At 41.7% G+C, this 20,179-nt stretch overlaps 1 protein-coding gene and 1 pseudogene across 25 annotated transcripts in view; one reads left to right on the top strand and one right to left on the bottom strand.

Moving 5' to 3' along the window:
- BAZ2B (bromodomain adjacent to zinc finger domain 2B) overlaps window positions 1–20,179 on the bottom strand; it is a 385,223-nt gene that overhangs the window by 255,199 nt on the left and 109,845 nt on the right. The gene's annotated exons all lie outside the window — the stretch shown is intronic.
- LOC137226817 (Golgi-associated RAB2 interactor protein 4-like) lies at window positions 11,639–13,415 on the top strand (annotated as a pseudogene).

Genomic DNA, 20,179 nt, shown 5'->3' with positions numbered 1-20,179 from the left:
TTACATTTCTGACCTTGGAGAAGTGGCCCTCTGTAGGAGATGTCCTATGCATCCCAGCAGTGCACTCCTCTCTGATCACCCAAGGGCCAGAGGCCAGCTGGTCCCAGGGTGGTGTCTGGCCTGTGTCTGCAGGCTGTGGGACTGTAGTTTTCTTGCTTCTGGTGTCTGCCCTCTGGTGGGTGAGGCTGGTCTAGAGGCTTGTGCAGGCTTACTGGTAGGAGGGGACTGTGCCTGCCGCCTGGTGGGTGGAGCTGGGTCTTGGTCCTCTGGTGGGCAGGGCCATGTCAAGGGGTGTGTCTAGAGGCAGCTATGGGCTCAGAAAGTCTTTAGGCAGCTTGTCTGTTTATGGGTAGGGCTGTGCCCCTGCCCAGTTTGTTCTTTGGCCTGAGGCCTACCAGCACTGGAGCCTACAGGCTGCTGGGTGGGGCCTGGTCTTGGCGCCAAAATGTCAGCCTCTAGGAGAGCTCATGCAGATGAATACTCCCCTGTATATTCGCCACCACTGTCTATGTGCCCAGGACTACAGTCTGACTACTGCCGCCTCCCAGCTTCCCAGAAGATGCTCTAAGACGAGCAGGTAGGTCTGGCCCAGGCTCCTATCAAATTACTGCTTTTGCCCTTGGTCCCAGTGTGCATGACATTTTGTGTGTGGCCTTTAAGAGTGAGGAGCTCCTGCAGTCAAGCCCCACTGGCCTTCAAAGCCAAATGCTCTGGGGGCTCCTCTTCCCAGTGCCGGACTGCCAGGCTGGGAAGCCTGACATGGGACTTGGAACTCTCACTCTGTGGGAGAACCTCTGTAATATATTCTCCAGTTTGTGGGTTGCCCACCTGGGGTGGGTATGGGATTTGATTATATCACAAGTCCACCCCTCCGACCAGTCTAGCTGTGGTTCTGTCTTTATGTCTTTATCTGTAGAGGATCTGAGGATCTTTTCTGGTAGCTATCAGTCTTTTTCAATGATGGTTGTTTTGCAGATTGTTGTGATTTTGGTGTGCTCGTGAGAGGAGGTGAGCTTAGGGTCCTTCTACTCCACCATCTTGACCACTCTCCAGGGAAGTATAGCATCTTAAATAAATGGTGCTGGTAAAACTGGACAGCCATATGCAAAGGAATGAAACTGGGCTACCACCTTACATCATACACAAAAACTAGCTCAAAATGGATTAAAGACTTGAATGTAAGACCTGAAACCATAAAACCCCTAAAAGAAAAGATAAGCAGTAAGTTCCTTGACATGGGTCTTAGCAATAACTTTTTGGTTTTGACACAAAAAGAAAAGGCAACAAAAACAAAAATAAACAAGTAGGACTAAATCAAACTAAAAAGCTTCTATGCAGGAAAGAAAACCACCAAAAAAATGAAAAGGCAATTAATACTGAATGGGAGAAAATATTTGTACATCACATATCTGATACGGGGTTAATATTCAAAACATATAAAGAATTCATAAAACTCAAAAGCAAAAGAACAAACAATTTGAATAAAAAATGGGCAGAATATCTGAATAGACATTTTTCCAAAGAAGACATACAGACAACAGATACATGATTAGGTGCTCAAAATCACTAATCATCAGAAAACTGCAAATCAAAACAGTGATATATCAACCTCACACCTGTTAGAATAGCTACCATCAAAAATACACACAATAATAAAGTGTTGGCAAGAATGTGGAGAAAAGGGAATCCCTGTGCATTGCTAGTGGTAATGTAAATTGGTTCAGTCACTATGGAAAATAGTACGGAGGGTCCTCAAAAAGTTAAAATCAGAACTACCATATGATCCAACAATTCCACTTCTGGGTATTTATCCAAAGAAAATGAAAACACTAACTGGACAAGATACATGCACCCTCATGTTCACTGCAGCAATATTTACAACAGCCAAGACATGGAAACAACCTAAGTGTCCAAGTGTCCATCAATGTATAAAGAAACAAATAAAGAAAATGTGATACATACATACACACACACATATATATATGTATATATATGGTGGAATATTATTCAGCAATAAAAAAGGAAATCCTGCCATCTGTGATAACTGTATGGACCTTGAGGGCATTATGCTAACTAAAATAAGGCAGAGAAAGATAAATACCATATGATCTCACTTATACGTGGAATCTAAAAAGAAAAAAACACAATAAGGACAACCAAACTCATAGACACAGAGAACAGACTGGTGGTTGCCAGAGGCAATGGATGGGGGTGGTGCGTGAAATGGATGAAGGGAATTGAATATAAAATAATGTCATGGGATGTAATGTACAGTATGATGACGATAGTTAATATTGTATATTTGAAAGTTGCTAAGGGAATAAAGTTCTCATTACAAGAAAAAAATTTTGTAACTATATGTGGTGATGGATGTTAACCAGACTCACTGTAGTGATCATTTCACAATATACACAAATATTAAATCATTATGCTGTACACCTCAAGCCAAAATAACATTATGTGTCAATTATATCTCAATTTTTTAAATTCCCCTTTTAAAAAAAGAAATAAACAAATTTGGGAGTCATTAGCATTTAGATGCTATCTAAATCCAGGTGAGTGAATTATTTCACAATAAAGTGATGACAGTGAAAGAACAGAAGTTGTGCAAGGACTGTAGCCTGGAGCATGGATGGCGAGATGAAGAGAAACAAGCAAAAAAGTGAGAACAGAAAACTAGGAGAAGAAACAAACTATGAAATTCTGGAATGAAAAGTAAAAAGCATGTTTCAAGGAGGATAGAGTGGTAAAATGTGTCAAATGCTACAAGTTTTGTCATGAAAGATGAGAACTGAGAGCTGACTGAAGTTACAGAGGTCACCAGAGACACTGGCAAGAACAGTTTCAGTGAAGTTGATATGAAGCAAAAGCATGACTGAAGCCAGATCAAGAAGGAATGGTAGGAGAGCATTATAAGTAGCAAATATAGAGAATTAGGACAATAATGAAGGGAATGAAAATGTCGAGAGGATTTTTTTTTTCCTAGCATGTTGATGGTAATAATCCAAGAAAGGGAAAAACTATGATGCAAGAGGAAGATAAGTGAGTAATATGAAGACACTATAGGAAAACAGAAGGTGTTATGTCTATGTAATAAAAACCTCAGGGGTATGGGGGAGCAGGAGGGTGAGTATACCAGGGCTGACCTCCCAGAACTACCTCAGGGCAGATCTCTTTGAGATACCTTTCAAAGATGATTTGATGTGATGATGAGTGTGGGTAATATCAGGCCCATGGAATGAAGAAGTTTGGCAAAGGCAAAAATCCTAATGGCAATTATTTATTTCTCTTTCCAGTAGGCCATCATATTTTTGTTTCCATTATTTGCATGCCTAAGAAATTTTGTTTGTTCTCAAACCTATTAAGGTTAGTAATATCTGATACTGTATTCATATAATTCAGTTAATTACAATATAAAACAATCAGTGCAAAAAGAAAAGGTATTTCCCTGAAAATTCAATGCTTCTGAAAAACTTGATAAAAGTGGGTTTTTAAAAAAACTTACTGTTAAATTAGATGTAGGTAAATTATATGTAGGTAAAACAAGTATAAAATACTGGCAGGAAACATGATAAAAAATGTACTGGGATCTGCACCCAGAAATTTTAGTAAGTGGCTAAGTTCTGGCACCAATTTAAAGAATCTGATATGAAACTTCTATTCGGGGAGTTTGTTCAAGAAAAACAACAATGTGTGTTCAAGAAAGACAACAATAATTTCCAATTAGGGAATCCATCCTCAAAGAAAAAGTATGGATTGGCCCTCGCAAACACATTAAAAACTTGCAAATGAATGTGAAAGTTTCAATTTATTAAATGCTTACATCTAAATGTGTATGTCTTTTTTTATGATTTCCCATTTTGAACTAAAAGGATTAAATGAATAGCTGTCAGCTCCAAATGCACTGGAGAAGTTTTCGTTCCTGTAAATTCTACAAATAACAGAAGCCATTTTTAAAAATTTAAGTATCCACATTTAAATATTCTAAATAAAACGGTTAAGATACTTTCCCTTCTTCCTTAAATAGTTGCCTTTTTTCTGATACTCAGAATCACCTAACAAATCAACCAGATATTTCCTATGTATTAGCTTTATGGCCATAATATGGTGATGCTTTCATTAAATGACTAGGACTTTGTCCCTATGTCAAATGGCGCCAGCCAGACAGCTTTCAAGTTTTCCAGTTCTCTCTCTTATGAGAAGGCTTGTAGCAGTGACCTGCTTGCTGCCTGAATGCTTACTTAAAAATAATCTTTTTAACATTATTGACCTAAATAAATGGCTTTTTTCTTTACAGGCCTACTTATTCCATATTTTAGCAAAAGTCACCTTTACAATGCTCATTAAGAAATTTCTTATTTTAAGTATGAGTAAGGCAGAGTTAACATTTAGAATTTAAATGTATTAATAAGTCATTTTATGTGTGGTAAAGATGCGGATTATTGTTTTTACAATAATATAATTATTTCACAGCTCCAGCCTTAACATTAAAAATCACATTAAAAAAAAGATCGTGGGCTTCCCTGGTGGCGCAGTGGTTGAGAGTCCGCCTGCCGATGCAGCGGACACGGGTTCGTGCCCTGGTCCGGGAGGATCCCACATGCTGCGGAGCGGCTGGGCCCGTGAGCCATGGCCACTGAGCCTGCGAGTCCGGAGCCTGTGCTCCGCAACGGGAGAGACCACAACAGTGAGAGGCCCGCGTACCGCAAAAAAAAAAAAGATCGCCATTTAATTGTTAACTTATTGACGATCTAGAGTCTGTGGTAATTATATTATGATTAGAAGTTACATTCGGCATAGCAAAAAAGGATTTGAGAGGATCTCAAGACAAAAAGTCATCACTTGACTCTGGAAAATATATTTTCATTTTGTGACCCAAATAGTTTTGTTTGTTTGGGTTTTTGTGTGGAAGGTACTAGGCTATATTCAAGTCTGCTGAGTAGAAGTAATCAAATCACCTAATTCTACATAAAACTCAGAATTTTTCTTGCGAATTACTACTAAGCTTTTTATCAAGCTGCCTTAAAAATGTTAACTAATCTTCAGCTGAACCAGTTTATTAACTTCAGGCTTAAAACTTCCTTACTTAAAAAAAAAATTAAGCAAGATCACTAATTATTCTCCCTGTCTATATCCAAACACCACTAGCATAAATGAATTAGTTATTTTGAACATTAAAAAACTTACTCAGTTATAAAGGATAACTAAAAATGCATTGAAAAATTAAAATTATTCAATACAAAATATAGACTAGAATAATATAAACTCTAAGACTAAATAATATAAAGTATGAAAACTTGATTTTCAGGTAACATTTTGATCCTACAAGGTCTTACATGTGTTAAGTTCACAACTAAGAAATGATAACGTCTCTCTCTTCTCCCTCTACATCTTCCACAGTGCTAAGAGAGATACCTTTCTGAAATCTAAATCTAACTAAATCTAATTATATCTCTCCCCCTTTCTAAATACTTAATCTTAAAACCCCATAACTTGGGACCTCCCTGGTGGCGCAGTGGATGGGATTCTGCACTCCCAATGCAGGGGGCCTGGGTTCGATCCCCGGTCAGGGAGCTAGATCCCACGTGCATGCTGCAAATAAGAGTTCGCATGTCACAACTAAGGAGCCCGCCCGCCGCAACTAAGACCTGGTACAACCAAATAAAGAAATAAATATTTAAAAACAAAAACAAACCTATAACTTTAATGATGTCCCATCACCTGCAAGCTTCTTCACTGCTTATCTAATCTAAGCCTCATCTTCTAACGTTATTTGCTAACACTTCCTACAATGTCCGAGTTCCTTAAGCCTGACTGTCCCTTCCCACTTTGCCTACCTGGCCATACTTCAATTAATTCTTCAAAACTTTGCTAAGATGGCATGCCCCCCCCCAAAAAAAAATTTGCTAAGATATCAACTTGTTTAATCACTAATATTTATTGACTATGATTACACTACCAAGTTTAAGGTCCAGTGACATGTGTTGTAAATATGTAACTTTTAGATGAAAAGATGCAGGCAGTCCTTTCCCTCAGAGAGTTTAACAATATGATGACTTTCTCCCTAAAACCTTACCCCTCTGAGCTACCTTTCTCAGAGCTACCTCTTTACATTAAATCTAATTCTTCTGATGTACTTATCATACTTTATTGTAATTATTTATATGACTCTTTCCTCCTACTAGCCTGTGAACAGGGAGAAAAGTAACTGTTATTTATCTCTATAGTCTCAGCACCTGGCCAAATGAATTACCAATAGTAGTTGCTCAGTGCTACAATGAATTTTATGAGCAAAAACAATTTGCCAATGCAAGGAAAATATCTTTTACGGTCATACTTTGCCATTATATCAACATATGTAAATGAGCTTTAATTTTAATCTATAATATAGAAAAAATAATCTATGAATTAATTGTGAGTCTTCCTAACAAATGATAACTCTAAAATACAACTTTAGCCCTGTGTTTCACAGTTACTACTATCATCTTGGATGGGACAATTCTTCATTGGAGTGAGGCTATTCCAAACCTTGCAGATGGTTAATACTGCTGGCCTTGCACTCTCAGTGTCAACAGCTGCCCTTTAGTCACTATGGAATCAATACATCCAACATACTTGAAAGTGCCCCCTAGGTGAATAATTCTCCCTTGATAACTCCTGCTTATTTCAACTTTGTGACTTTGTTCAACTTTATTTGCAAATAAATCTACTCCATAGAGAATGTTGCTGTGTATCTTTAAAACTAAAAATTAAAATACGTGTAAAATAAAAAATTTAATATAAAATCATTTCTTTGTATATGAGGTATAGATTTAATATTTAGCCTCTCTACCTTAAAGAGATATACATAAGCAAAAGAAAGACTAAACAATTTATTTAAATATAGGATGAAATCATACAGAGTCCAATTTGAGGGGATACATGGGCTATATTACTAAGGCTTTGAATGGAATGTCACATTTGAGAGAGATGTGCATAGACTCAGATATGACCAGACAGCTTCAATGAACTGCTTGGAAAAATCAACCTGGAACCCTGCTTACAAGGTCCCAGGCAAAGCAGTTTTTAAAAAGAAATTATATGGTCAATCAGTATTCTTGCTGTACTTATAAATAAATGAGGCCAAGTTTAATATAAACAAATTTGTTTCACTATGATTATCTTTGGGGAAAAGTGGGGTAATTGTAGAGAGAAAAATTATGTTTGCACCTTTGTAGACATTAGATTCTAGTCCTGTTAACTGCCTTTGAGCTTTTGTTATATACCTGTAAACTGGACTAGATCTGAATTCTTCTAGTTTCCTCAAATATCTGGCTAGACTCACCAAACTAATGTTTCCCATTTTCTCCCACACTTCTGATTGGAAATCACCAAGAATAAAGTCAACCCTGGAGCCCCACTTACCAACTGCTCCTAACCACTGACACTGCTGCAAAACTGGAAAGTATTGAGCCTTGGGTACACATCTCACAGCTGAAAAAGGCCCCACCTGATACCTGGTCCTGTATAAACAATGGAGACCTACAAATCAAACTGATGAGGAAAAGAAGTAGCTGATAACGATGTAGACTGCTTCTGCCCAAGATGCCGGATCAAGACTCCCTACTCTAGCTAAACATGAAACCCTTTCTTTTTTTCTTTCTTTCCTTTATTCTGACATTGGCCTGGAAAGATAATACCCTCATTTGTATCTCCCAGGCCATTGCTAAGGGAAGTAATCTTTGGATTTAGAATAACTCTTTATTTCAGGCTAGAAGAAAATCGAACTTAACTCCTGGCTTGAATGGACAATTGTGCCCTGATAGGATTTATCTTTGTCTGTGATTATCATTATCCTTGGGCTTATGAATGCTTAGATGACCAGTGCACAGCTGGGCAATGCCTCTTAGGTTATTTAACTGTGCCACTCACTGTTCTAAAAAAAAAAAAAAACCTACCAGGAGGATTTTCATGATACAGGGTTCGCTTCCTTTGGCAGGGCTGTATTTCCCTGGTTAGGAGTAAATATGAATGAGAATATAATCAGAAGCCTCTCCTTAACTCTTGAACGTACTGCAGAATCCGCTGCTGCTAAAGCATTAGCTGCCCAGCAAAGATCCTAACACTCTCTAGCCAAAGTTGTTCTTGAAAATATAATAGCCATTGATTATCTTCTAGCTAAGCAAGAAGGTGCTAGGGCCACCACCCCCCGTTGTATCTGGATTGACATTTCTGGGAAAGTTAAAACTCAGTTACATAAGACCATTGAGCAAGCCACTTGGCTTAAAAGGGTGACTCCAAGACCCCCCTTCAAGGGGGTCTTTGATTGGTTTGAGTCCTGCAGACCAGGGCTCTGAAGTGCACTCCAAACACTGGGAATTATCCTGCTCATAGTTAAATCAAAATAATCTCCCTGGCACTGTATTCTCTCAAAAATTTTAAATGCATTTTGCAGCAGCCAACTGCCAAGCAAATGATATCCCTAAGACTGGAATGTCAGAAAAGTAACCAAAAGAATGACCAACTTAAAATTCATGAACCTGGAACTGTGACCCATAGATGTCATAGAGATTAAGCAAAAACTTCATGCCACGCCAAGGATCAGTAGCTGAGAGTGACACTAATACATTAATTTTTAATCACATCTCTCTGTTAAGCTGAGAGTCTGATCAAAGGGGAGGGAATTGTTAAAGAGGAAACCACTGGCCCAAAATGGCATCACTTGTGCAAAAGCCCATAATTTTACCAAACCTAGACTTAATACCTGACAATTGCAGTTATGCTCTTCCCCAGAAATGTAATCTTAATCAACCAGTTTAGAATTTTCTGGTTGGCAGCAATGAGGTAATCTGTCACATGGGCCCTCTCCATCCAACCTGCACCCCGCCCCAACCCTGCCCCCTGCCCCCAGAGGAAAAAGAAGCAATCTGCACCTAAAAAATCCCTGCCTTCCCTTGACTTCAAAAAGATGTCCTGGTCTAAAAGTAATTCTTTCTTTTCTTTTGCTAATAGCTCCCTTGCCCCACCCTTCCATTTTGTACAACCCCTTGGAGTGCCCTTCTAGTTGCTAATGGGATGCTGGCTGATTCATGAATTGCCTAATGAAGCCAACTAGACCTTCAAAAAAAAATTTTAGTAACGAAAAATAAGAAAAATTTGCTAGGGCTTCCCTGGTGGCGCAGTGGTTGACAGTCCGCCTGCCGATGCCGGGGACGCGGGTTCGTGCCCTGGTCTGGCAAGATCCCACATGCCGCGGAGCGGCTGGGCCCGTGAGCCGTGGCCGCTGAGCCTGCGCGTCCGGAGCCTGCGCTCCGCAACCGGAGAGGCCACAACAGTGAGAGGCCCGCGTACCGCCAAAAAAAAAAAAAAAAAAAATCAAGTAATCAGCTCAATAGATGCAGAAAAACCATTTGAAAAAAAATCAATAATCCTTCACGATAAAAATTCCCAGAAAACTAAGAATAGAATTGAACTTCTTAAACTTCACAGAGGGCAATTCTGAAATAAAACTACAGCTAACAACATACTTTATGGTGAAAGATTGAATGATTTCCCCTGAGACAGGGAACAATGAAAAGATAACTGCTCTTAACCCATCTATTAAATGAGCAGGAGTGTGTGTGTGTGTGATTGTGATAAAATTCACCACTGTAATTTTAGAGTGTACAATTCAGTGGCATTCAGTGCATTCACAATACTGTGTAACCATCACCACTATGTAGTTCCAGAATTTTTCATCACCACAAAAGGAAATCCTGTACTCCCCATTCTCTGCTCTCTCCAGCCCTAGGCAACCACTAATCTAATATCTGTCTCTATGGATTTGCCTCTTCTGGCTATTTCCTATAAATAGAATCACACAATATGTGGCTTCTTTCACTGAGTATAATGTTTTCAAAGTTCACCCATGTTGTGACATATATCAGTACTTCATTCCTTTTTATGGCCGGACAATATTCCACTGTATGGAGAGACCATATTTTGCTTATCCAGGCATCTGTTGAGGGACAGGTGTGTGTATTTTAACAGAAAGATAGCCTTTATCCTCAAGGAATGAATCTCTATGGTGGGATTTCAAGCATAACATCAAACTGGAGATAAGAGAGTTGGCAGCAAGGGCCTTTCTCAGAACTTTCAAGTCACAATTTAGAAATCACTTGTTCTGTGACTAGCTCTGTGGGAGTGGCAATGAGGCGGGATGTCTAATGGTACATGCTCCCCACAGGTGTCAAGGCTTCCAAACCACTTCTGCCTGGTAGGGAGGTTACTACAGGACGGCATCTGGCAGGCTCTTGGAATCAAAGCTTACATCTCAGGCTACTCACCCCCCATTTCACTGGGGGAGGACATGTCATAAGAATAACTAGGTTTCCACACACAGGCTGTTTGCACAAGCATAAAGGAAGGGAGGATCTGAGTGATCCCCTGGATAATTTAATCCCCACGTCAGTCCAACTGCTGTCTTGGGTTCTCTCCATAACATATATACACACATAAAATTAATTACACAACTTCTAATAATGCACCAAATAGGTCCTCTTAAAGGTAGTTAAATCAGTCCAGTTTGAAAACATTTGGCTGGGCCAAGCTTTCTTTGTGAGGCTAAGTACTGTAGTGGTTCAGAACAAAGGCTTTAGAATCAGGTAGACCTACATTCAAATAGTGCCTCTGCTACCATTAGCTCTGGGAATTTAAACAGGAGATACAACCTCAATTTCTTCACCTATAAACTGGGAACAGTAGTTAACAGTACCAAACTCAGTGCATTCTCACCACCATATGTGAAGAATGCAGCATGGTGCCTAGGAGAAGCAATTTTTAATGTGATTATTAAAAATCACCGTCGTCAACGTTTACTGAGATTTTATGAAAGGACAGACTAAGGATCGCAACTGCCAACTCTACGTTATTCGATACAATTAAACCATGAGCTTAAATGGTTCAAATTTATCCCATCATCTTACATTCCTACAGATTTCATCCAGTAGCTGAATTTGGGGGAGGAAAAGAAAAAGGACCCACACAAAACTTTCCCAGTTGAAGACATTTTTATTTCGGTACGCACCTGAGTCCCTGGCAGGACAGGCCTGTCCTCCGCGGGAGGACATGTCCTCCCCCTCCTTTGGGAGAGGATGGGGGCCCTGCCCTGAGGGGGCACAGCTGGGGGATGAGGCAAAGGGCTATGTGACAGTGATAGGTCACAATGAGGCAAAGGGCTATGCGACAGTGATAGGTCACAAAGGGCCCAGAGGATAAATAGGCTGTGCCAGGGGGTTAGGCTGAGAAAGTGGTTACTTCTCTCACTAGGACTGAAGTTCACCACACCCTCTTGGGGAGATAAAAACCCAGAAGCAGAAGTGAGGGGAGGCAGAGGGGGAGCCTACCATACCCTCTCTACACACTTGAAGAGATTCAGCCTGGGGTTCAGGCGCCCTACAGCGTCCCCGCTGTGATCATCTGTGCCCCTACCCACACCCCTGCCTCTGGGAGACCCTGAGGCAAAGCTGGGGGCCTGTGGGGCGGGCTTGGAAGACCTGCCGTAGGGCCGCCTGTGTGTGACTTACGAGCACCGCAGCTCGCTCTTCTGCCAGTGAGGCCGAGGGAGGGAAGAGCCAGGGGCCCACCTTAACCGCGCTGCCTATCGTGATCAAAGGCAGCCATGAGTGGGGACTCTCTGCTCCCGTATCACACGGCCCAGAGCAGCACCAGGGTGGGCCTGTTCAACACCACCACGGGGAAGCTGCAGCAGCAACTGCGCAATGGCGAATATGACATCTTCAAGTACGCACCGATATTCGAGAGCGACTTTATCCAGATCACGAAGAGGGGAGACCTGATTGACGTGCACAACTGTGTCTGCATGGTGACCGTGGGCATCACATCCAGCAGCCCCGTCCTCCCACTCCCAGACACCATGCTGCTGGCCCGATGGGTCACCGACTGTGAAGAGCACGCTGAGCACAGCCAGGCCGCCAAGGGCAAGAGCCACGAGCCTGCAAAGACCTTAGAGCTCACCAGGCTCCTTCCCTTGACGTTCGTGAGCATCTCCACTCACAATCGCGAGAAACAACAGCTGCGCGTGAAGTTTGCCACTGGCCGCTCCTGGTACCTGCAGCTGTGTGCCCCTCCGGACGCACAAGAAGACCTCTTCACCTCTTGGGAAGAGCTGATTTACCTCCTGCGACCACCAGTGGAGAGTTACAGCCGCACCTATGCCGTTCCAGCCTGAGACATGATCGGCCTGCCTGTGTTCGAGGAGGAGGAGGACGGCAGGAGCCCAGCAGTGGAGGATTTCCAAGGAAAGTGGGATCAGGACCAGGTGAGCATCTGCAGCCTCCACACGTGCTCTGAGCTGTCCGGGGTCACGTCTGCCGCTTTTGCTGGCGGGGAGGGGATCCAACTGGACTCCCACAAGCCCGACACCATGCCCGATGTGGCCACTGCAAAAGCAAAACCTACAGTGCTTGACAAAGCGTCAGCATCGCGGGCAACGACAAAGGTGGAGACAGCAGGGGTGGCAGGAGGCACCGCAGCGGGTGCTTTGAGCGTGGCAGTGATCAAGTCTCCTGCCCCTGAAGAGCAGAGCATGGCCACAGCAGCCACAGCCAGCAACGGTCCAGGAGGAAGCAAAACCAACATAGCCACTGGGGGCACTGCCAGAACATCCCTGAGGAGCAGGAAAACGGTGCTGCGAAAAATTCAGGGTATGCTTGGCAGGTGCCGCGAACTATTCAGGGTATGCTTCCAGCACGTCCACCAGTCTCTCCCCAGAGGCCGGCGTGACTGTGGTCGGAGCAGAACCTACAGGCAAGACTGCTGAAGGAAGAGCCAACGAGGAGGACGAGGGGACCCTCATCTCAACCTTGCCACAGGAAGGCAAAGTGAGTGAACAGGATGGCAGCTCACAGAGGGTGTCCCAGGCCCGCAAGGGAAGAAAGGAGAGAAGGGAGCACTGGGGAGAGGACAGAGCTCTTACGAGCCCCTCGCTCTGCAGTTCAGTGGAAAGCCACCACAAGGCAGCAGGGAACAAGACCATCCAGAAAGCAGCTGGCCCGTGCTCAGGCGGCCGCAGAGCCACTAGAGATGACCAAAAGGACAAAGGCCATGGCAGCCCGGGGGGCAGCGAGCAGGGCACTGCTCACAAAGACATCAGCCGTGCTCCCATCACCAACGAGTCCAGGATCTCGCACAAATCGGGCAGGAGCTTATCTACAGCGAGTTCAGGTCCCACCACCGAGAGACTCAGCAGGATCAGCTCTTTCTTCAGGAACGTCAGAGCCAGTCTTACTACAAAGACAGTGGCCTCCTCACGCGATAAATATGTGAGCATCATGGCGAAGCCAGTGGAAGGGACCCGAATGGAGGCCATCGTAGAGACAGCAGAGAGTGGCCAGGGGCTGGAGATCACTGGAGGTGTGACATCTGAGACCGTGTAGCCAGTGACCGTTGAAGCCCATCAATAGTACCTAGAGCTGGGAGCTGCAAAGGGGACCAGGGCTCAGGGAAATACCCCTGGAGAGCCCATTTCAGCTTCCTTACTGCAATTTAAATAAAAAACCAAACAATCTGAGAATGCATGGTGTCTTGTCGGAATTTCTAGTTCCTGAAGCCCAGCCATAGCCTCACAGTGGATTCTGTGATGTCAGCTGTGCCACAGTCTGAGACCCAGTGTCCAGACAAGGGCAGCCCCACCTCACACACATGCTCAGCGCCAACAGCAGTGCTGCATCTGGCCTCCACTCCTTTCTGGCTTGCCCCCCAGGGCCATGGCTCAAAGTCAGACTATGGTCTGGGAAGCTCTCCTTCACTATCCCCCTATTCTTTTTATAAACGCTTATTTCCCCTGAAGGTCTGTAAACATAGCAAGAACAGGACTCATGTCCCCTCGGGCTATTCAGTGGACAGAAGTATTAGCTAGCAATCAGAACCGCAAGCACTCTCATCTAGACTTAGCCGTTCCCTGCCCAGGTATTAGCTCGCAATCAGAACCGCAAGTATTAGCTAGTGTGCCATCGTAAGCATACCACTCGATGACATTTCACAAGATAAGCAACCCCACGAAACTAGCACCTGGCGAAGAATCAGAACATCACTGCAACTCTGGAAGTGCCCCCCTGCAGTCACTCAAGGGTAACCACTACCCTAGCTTCCAACACCATAGATGAATGTTGTTTGCTTTTTCAACTTTACATACTGGAATCACATAGTATGTACTCTTTGACTCTGGTTTCTTTCCCTTAACATTATATTTATGAGGTTTGTGCATGACTTTCCTGGCGATCGTCCATTTATTTTCACTGCTATACAGTATTCCATTGTGTGATGATACTACAACTTATTCTGTTATTGATTTAAGCTATTATCAGTTTTGGGCTATTAAAAATAGTGCTATTATGAACATTTATATACAGATCTGCTGGTAAAAATATACATAAACTTCTGTTCGGCATATACATAGGAATGGAATTGAATATATGCATATGTTCAGCTTCTGATTATACTGCCAAGCTATTTTCCTTCCAAAATGACTGTGGAAATAATAATTCCCACCAGGAATGTATTAAAGTCCTGGTTGTTCCACATCCTTGCCAACATTTGATACTGTTTAGCTCTTTCCTTTTAGCCATTCAGGTGGGATATAGTGACTTTTCTCCCTTTTTCATGATAAAAATATACTTAAAAATATATAATTGGGCTTCCCTGGTGGCGCAGTGGTTGAGAGTCCGCCTGCCGATGCAGGGGACGCGGGTTCGTGGCCCGGTCCGGGAAGATCCCACATGCCGCGGAGCATGGGCCCGTGAGCCATGGCCGCTGAGCCTGCGCGTCCGGAGCCTGTGCTCCGCAACGGGAGAGGCCACAACAGTGAGAGGCCCGCGTACCGCAAAAAAAAAAAAAAAAAAAAAGTAATGCATTAAATATGCTATGGTCTGAGTGTTTGTGTCACCACCCCTTCCAAATTTATATTGAAATCCTAACCCCAATGTGATGGTATTAAGAGGGAGAGCCTCTGGGAGATAATTAGTGTAACCAGCCCAAACTGACCCTATCCTGTTTCTAGAAGGATAACTGAGTTGTTTTTTAAGAGACTACAGAACAAAACCACCAATCATGCAGCTGAAGCATGTGCAGAGGAGAAAATTTTGACCTCAAATACACCTGGAACCAAAGTTTATCCCCCCGCTCCATGGAACCAAAGGACCGGGACATGACCGGAACGAGAACACCAAAACCCATTCAGAAGCAAAGGGTCCATCGTCCAGGAAGATGTGATGTTGAAGCCCCTTTACCATAAATGGCCAGGTTCCAAAGCTCTCCAAGTGGAAGATCCACATACCAACCCTACCAGCTAACTCATAAAAGCTTGACCGAACCCTAGATCTTAGAGACAGATTTGAGCCTTGCCAGCTCACATCACAATAAAGCTTCTTCTTTTCTCAAAAGCCTGTACCATAGTACTGGCTACTATGTGAATCAGGCAGTGACCCCTTGCTAGCTAACATTAGGACATGAGGACAGAGCCCTTATGAATGAGATTAGTGCCGATATAAAAAAAGGCCCCAAAGAGCTCCCTTGCTCCCCCAACCACATGAGGACACAGCAAAACAAGATGGCCATGGTCTATGGAACCAGGAAGCAGGCTGTCACCGGACTTGGAATCTGCCAGCGCCCTCATCTTGATCTCACAGCCTCCAGAACTGTGAGAAATAAATTTCTGTGGTTTACAAGCCACCCAGTCTATGGTATTCTGTTACATCAGGCTAAACGGACTAAGACAGAATATAATACTAGTAATAAAGTCACAAGAGACAACATGAAAATGCCAAAGCTGATGCTTCTGCTCCAAGTTATCAGCCACATTATGAGGAAAAAACAAGGATGACCTCAGCTAAAAATAACTATGAGTTTAACAATACATCATTTGAAATATAGATATCTACTATTGTTAACAACTACCCCCCTACATGTTCAATGCACTTTGAGAAACTGGTTAATAATATAAAGTCTTCATCATTAGCAAAATATTTTAGGATCCTATTTATATCATCTTTATCTCATTTTATTTTCATTTATATTCATTATTACATCATATATCCTACATACTATATTAGAATATTATTAGATTTATGTAGTTCATTAAAAATGTACATATATTGGTGATCTACGCTCCAAAAAATTTTAACTGATAGGGAAGCACAATCAAAAATAGTTCAGAACAAGACCATTAATATAGAAGACTGGAGGCTAAAAATCATGTAGTCTAAGAAGAATTAAGAATGAACCAGATTTAAAGACAATACCCTAACAAAGGTCACCCAGCAAGAAGCAATTACAGTTGACCCTCAGTATCCACAGGTTTCATATCTGCAGGTTCCATATCTGCAGGTTCCACATTCACAGATTCAACCAACCGAGGATCAAAAAATCGTTGGAAAAAAAATTCCAGAGAGTTCCAAAAAGCAAAACTTGAATTTGCCCCAAATCCAGAAACTATTTACATAGCCGTTATGTTGTATTTACAACTATTTACATAGCATTTACATAGTATTAGGTATTATAAGTAATCTAGAGATGATTTAAAGTATACAGGCATCCGATTTTAACCAGTGAGAACACCGAGACCCAGAGAGTCGAGATAACTGGCTGGAGATCATCCCATAATGATACATCACAATCTTCACACTGATAGGGGAGATGTTTGATGCTGTCACTGGAAACCTTCCACAATCCCTCCCAGAACTAGCCTTCCCGGGATTCATAAACATCAGTTAACTCCCAAGAAAGGACACAATATGCAGAGATGTCCTAACTCAGTATATTTTTTAAAAGTGATACATTTGGCTTGGGCTTATCTTAATGGCTAGTAGGAGAATCATGGGGAAGGAAATCAACCAGTTTTGGTATTCTGTGCCCCAACTCAAAAATAAAATAGGTGTTATTTTAAAGTCAAAAAAAATATATATATATATATATATACACATACATACAGGAGGATGTGCCTAGGTTATATGCAAATACTATGCAATTTTATATAAGGGTCATGAGCATCCACAGACTTTGGTATCCACAGGGGTCCTGGAAACAATGCCCAACGTAGGGACTACTGTTTTGTTAATCAACCACTCAAAGGAAAACCAAGTAAAAGTTCTCCAAAACTAAACAAAAAATAAATCTATAAGATAGATTCAATATAAGAATTAAAATTTTTAAAGGCAACAACCAGAGGAAGGAAACTTTAATTTAGGTTTCTAAAGCAAAAAATTCCAAAAGGTATGCTATTTCTTAATTGCAAAAAAACGGGGAAAAAAATGAAGGAAGCAAACTTCTAGCAATCTCTAATAATTCCTATTCCCAATATGGACATTATCAGATTTATCTACATTTCAAGAGGAAAACAAAAAATGCAAAGAAGCACGTTTTAAAAGCTGCTAACTAGCCTTAAAACACGACATTTTACATTTTAAAATATAACTTTTTTTTTTTTTGGCCACGTCATGTGGCTAGCAGGATCCTAGTTCCCCGACCAGGGATTGAAGCTGACCCTGGAAGTGAAAGCGCTGAGTCCTAACCACTGGACCGCCAGGGAACTTCCTAAAATTTAACTATTTCAAAACATTTATTTCTTGACATGATAAACAAATAACAGTCTGGTTAAATTTAATAATATTTTAATACCTTCTTACAGAGTTTAAGATCTGTATTTATTTTTCAAGGTTCACTTAAATAACATGTAAAAAAAATTTTGACCACAGGAGGCTAACATCAAAATAATATCAAAACTCATCCCCTAGAAAAACATGTATTATTTTAATACCTACAAATGAAAAGCACATTATAAACATTTTAATGTATAATAATATGGAAATGGAAAGTGATCTAACCGTTTCACAAGAATGAAAATCTCTTTCCCAAGCTATTAGAAAAGCTCTTTCATCATAGTGTAGCTTTCTAGGCAAGTGAAGAAGTCTGAAGCAAAGGAGTTAAGTTGCCGGCTTTTTTTTTCCCTCCCTGTGGGAGCCTGTGGGTGGGTGGGGGTGTGAGGGCCTCTCGGGGCTCAGCATGGACCCAGCCCTGTGCCCCCTCCACCCCGAGCCCCTGCACACGAGCACTGCACTGGTCAGCGTCTGCCCAGGTGGGCAGCAGCCTCACCTTGGCCTTCTTCACACGCTCCACGGCCTCAGCATATGTTCCTAGGGGCTGGTGCCGAACACCTGCACAGGGCGGGCAGGTTTGAGGGGCCAGGTACCGCTGAAGCAGGGCTGACTATCGTCCTGGGGGCCTCACGGGGTTGGGGGAGCACACACAGGTGATGAATAAAGGTGTCTGTCTATCGGTTAGTCCTTTCTACTTTTTTTAAGGCCTCTTAGTCAACAGGCCTTATGTCGCCTGCTTATTTCTATTAAAACAAGAGTAGGAAAGGGACACAACAACTACAGGTGATGACTTAGAATGCACATTAATTTCAGTTACTGGCCATCTTAAAAGTTCCCTAGTCTGCTTCTGTTTCTATGGTAACAAAGGTAGAATCAGGAAGCAGAAGCAAATACTTTAACAGTTAAATAGTGAGAGTCAAGTACTGAATGGCATATACAGTAATTTCATTTTAAGAAAATCTAAAATGTATAAAGGAAGAAGGGAATCATATTTCATACAATCTTAAAGACTCAAAAGGAGGAGCCTACCAGTCCAGTATTTTTCCCTTGATTGTTTTAATTGAGAATTATTTACATTTTACTTTTAACTTTTCTAAAAATTTGATTCCACTCCCACCATGGGTGGCCACAAAAACAAAACAAAAACCTAGAATCACCAAGTGTCCTGATTCACTTTCTAGAACAAAATTCACAGTACTAGATTTAAGGCTTTTAAATATGATACCATATTTTGTGATCCTAAATAGAACGTGATTTTAAGATTTTTCTTTGAAATAGTGATCCTAATATGACTTTTTAAGTGAAGCAAAGCAGCTATCTTTAAGAATGAAAAATAAACCTTCTGTTAGTACGGATATGAACCTTTCCTGTACACACACACACACACACACACACACACACACACACACACCCCTTATACCAGTGAAATATATACAATGTGTTTAGAATGGAAATTTCTTCAGTATATTTTCTAAGTATTTCTGGGATCATCTTAAGTTTGTGAGTATTCAAAATCATGACTTTATTAGAATTTTTAAACTGTTTATTCTTTTCCAAATTGCTTTATGTTCAAACTTTTCTTCTTCCTCTCTCAAAACACTGTCACTGCAAAGAGTCTCTGTCTCTTGTCTCTCATCACTCACTCTGGGGGCAGCAACCTGCCATGTCAGAAGCAGCACTATGGAAATGACCATGTGACAAAGAACTGAGGCCTCCTGCCAAAGCCAACAAGGAACTGAGGTCGGCCAGTAACCTGTGAGCTTGGCAGCAGACCCGCCAGCCACAGCTGAGACTTGAGATGACTGCCGTCCCTACAGACTTGACAGCCACCTCGTGAGAAAACCCGAGCTAAAACCACCTAAATTAATCCCAGATTCCTGACCCCCAGAAACTGAAATAAATATTTGTTGTTTTAAGCTGCTAAACCTAGAAATTTTTTGCTAAACAGAATTAGATAATCAATAAAGTATCTTATTCATCTTTTTATTTTCTCCCATCCCAACTCTAAGAGTTCCTTGACTTTAGTAAATACTTGACAAATATATCACAAAGTAAAGCACTAAAATATAATGCAGTTTGGCCAAAACTCCTACCAAATGGGCTTGCCCTACTGCTAAGGGAAACAGAAAAATTGTAAGCCCCCATCTCCTTGTGACAAATGAAATAATTTTTTTAATGTTCATTTATAAAACATATGATACCCTCACCTGTAAACATCAGAAAACAAAGAGTATGTCCAAAAGCTATATTTCAACCCTATCTACGACTGTTCTGCACAGTGAATATTCAAATGTTGGCCAAATTTTTGCATCTCATCTTTATCTATAGACAATCTGAACTATACCTTTAGTTCTGCACATCCAAATCTCACCTCTCTTGTAATAATGTTCCTAAGAGGAAAAATGGTGGAAGACTTACCAAAGGCAAAGAAAGATTGCTGATATCCTATCTAGGACATCTTACCTAGTTATCTGCGCCTTTCGTTGTCTTTTTTTTTTGGTGGTAAAATATATATAACATACCATTTACCACTGTAATAATTTTTAAAT

Source organism: Pseudorca crassidens, chromosome 6, assembly GCF_039906515.1.
Source record: "Pseudorca crassidens isolate mPseCra1 chromosome 6, mPseCra1.hap1, whole genome shotgun sequence".
Taxonomy (NCBI): Eukaryota; Metazoa; Chordata; class Mammalia; order Artiodactyla; family Delphinidae; genus Pseudorca; species Pseudorca crassidens.
The sequence above is the reverse complement of the archived record's forward strand: the minus strand, read 5'-3'. Positions and strand labels throughout refer to the sequence as shown.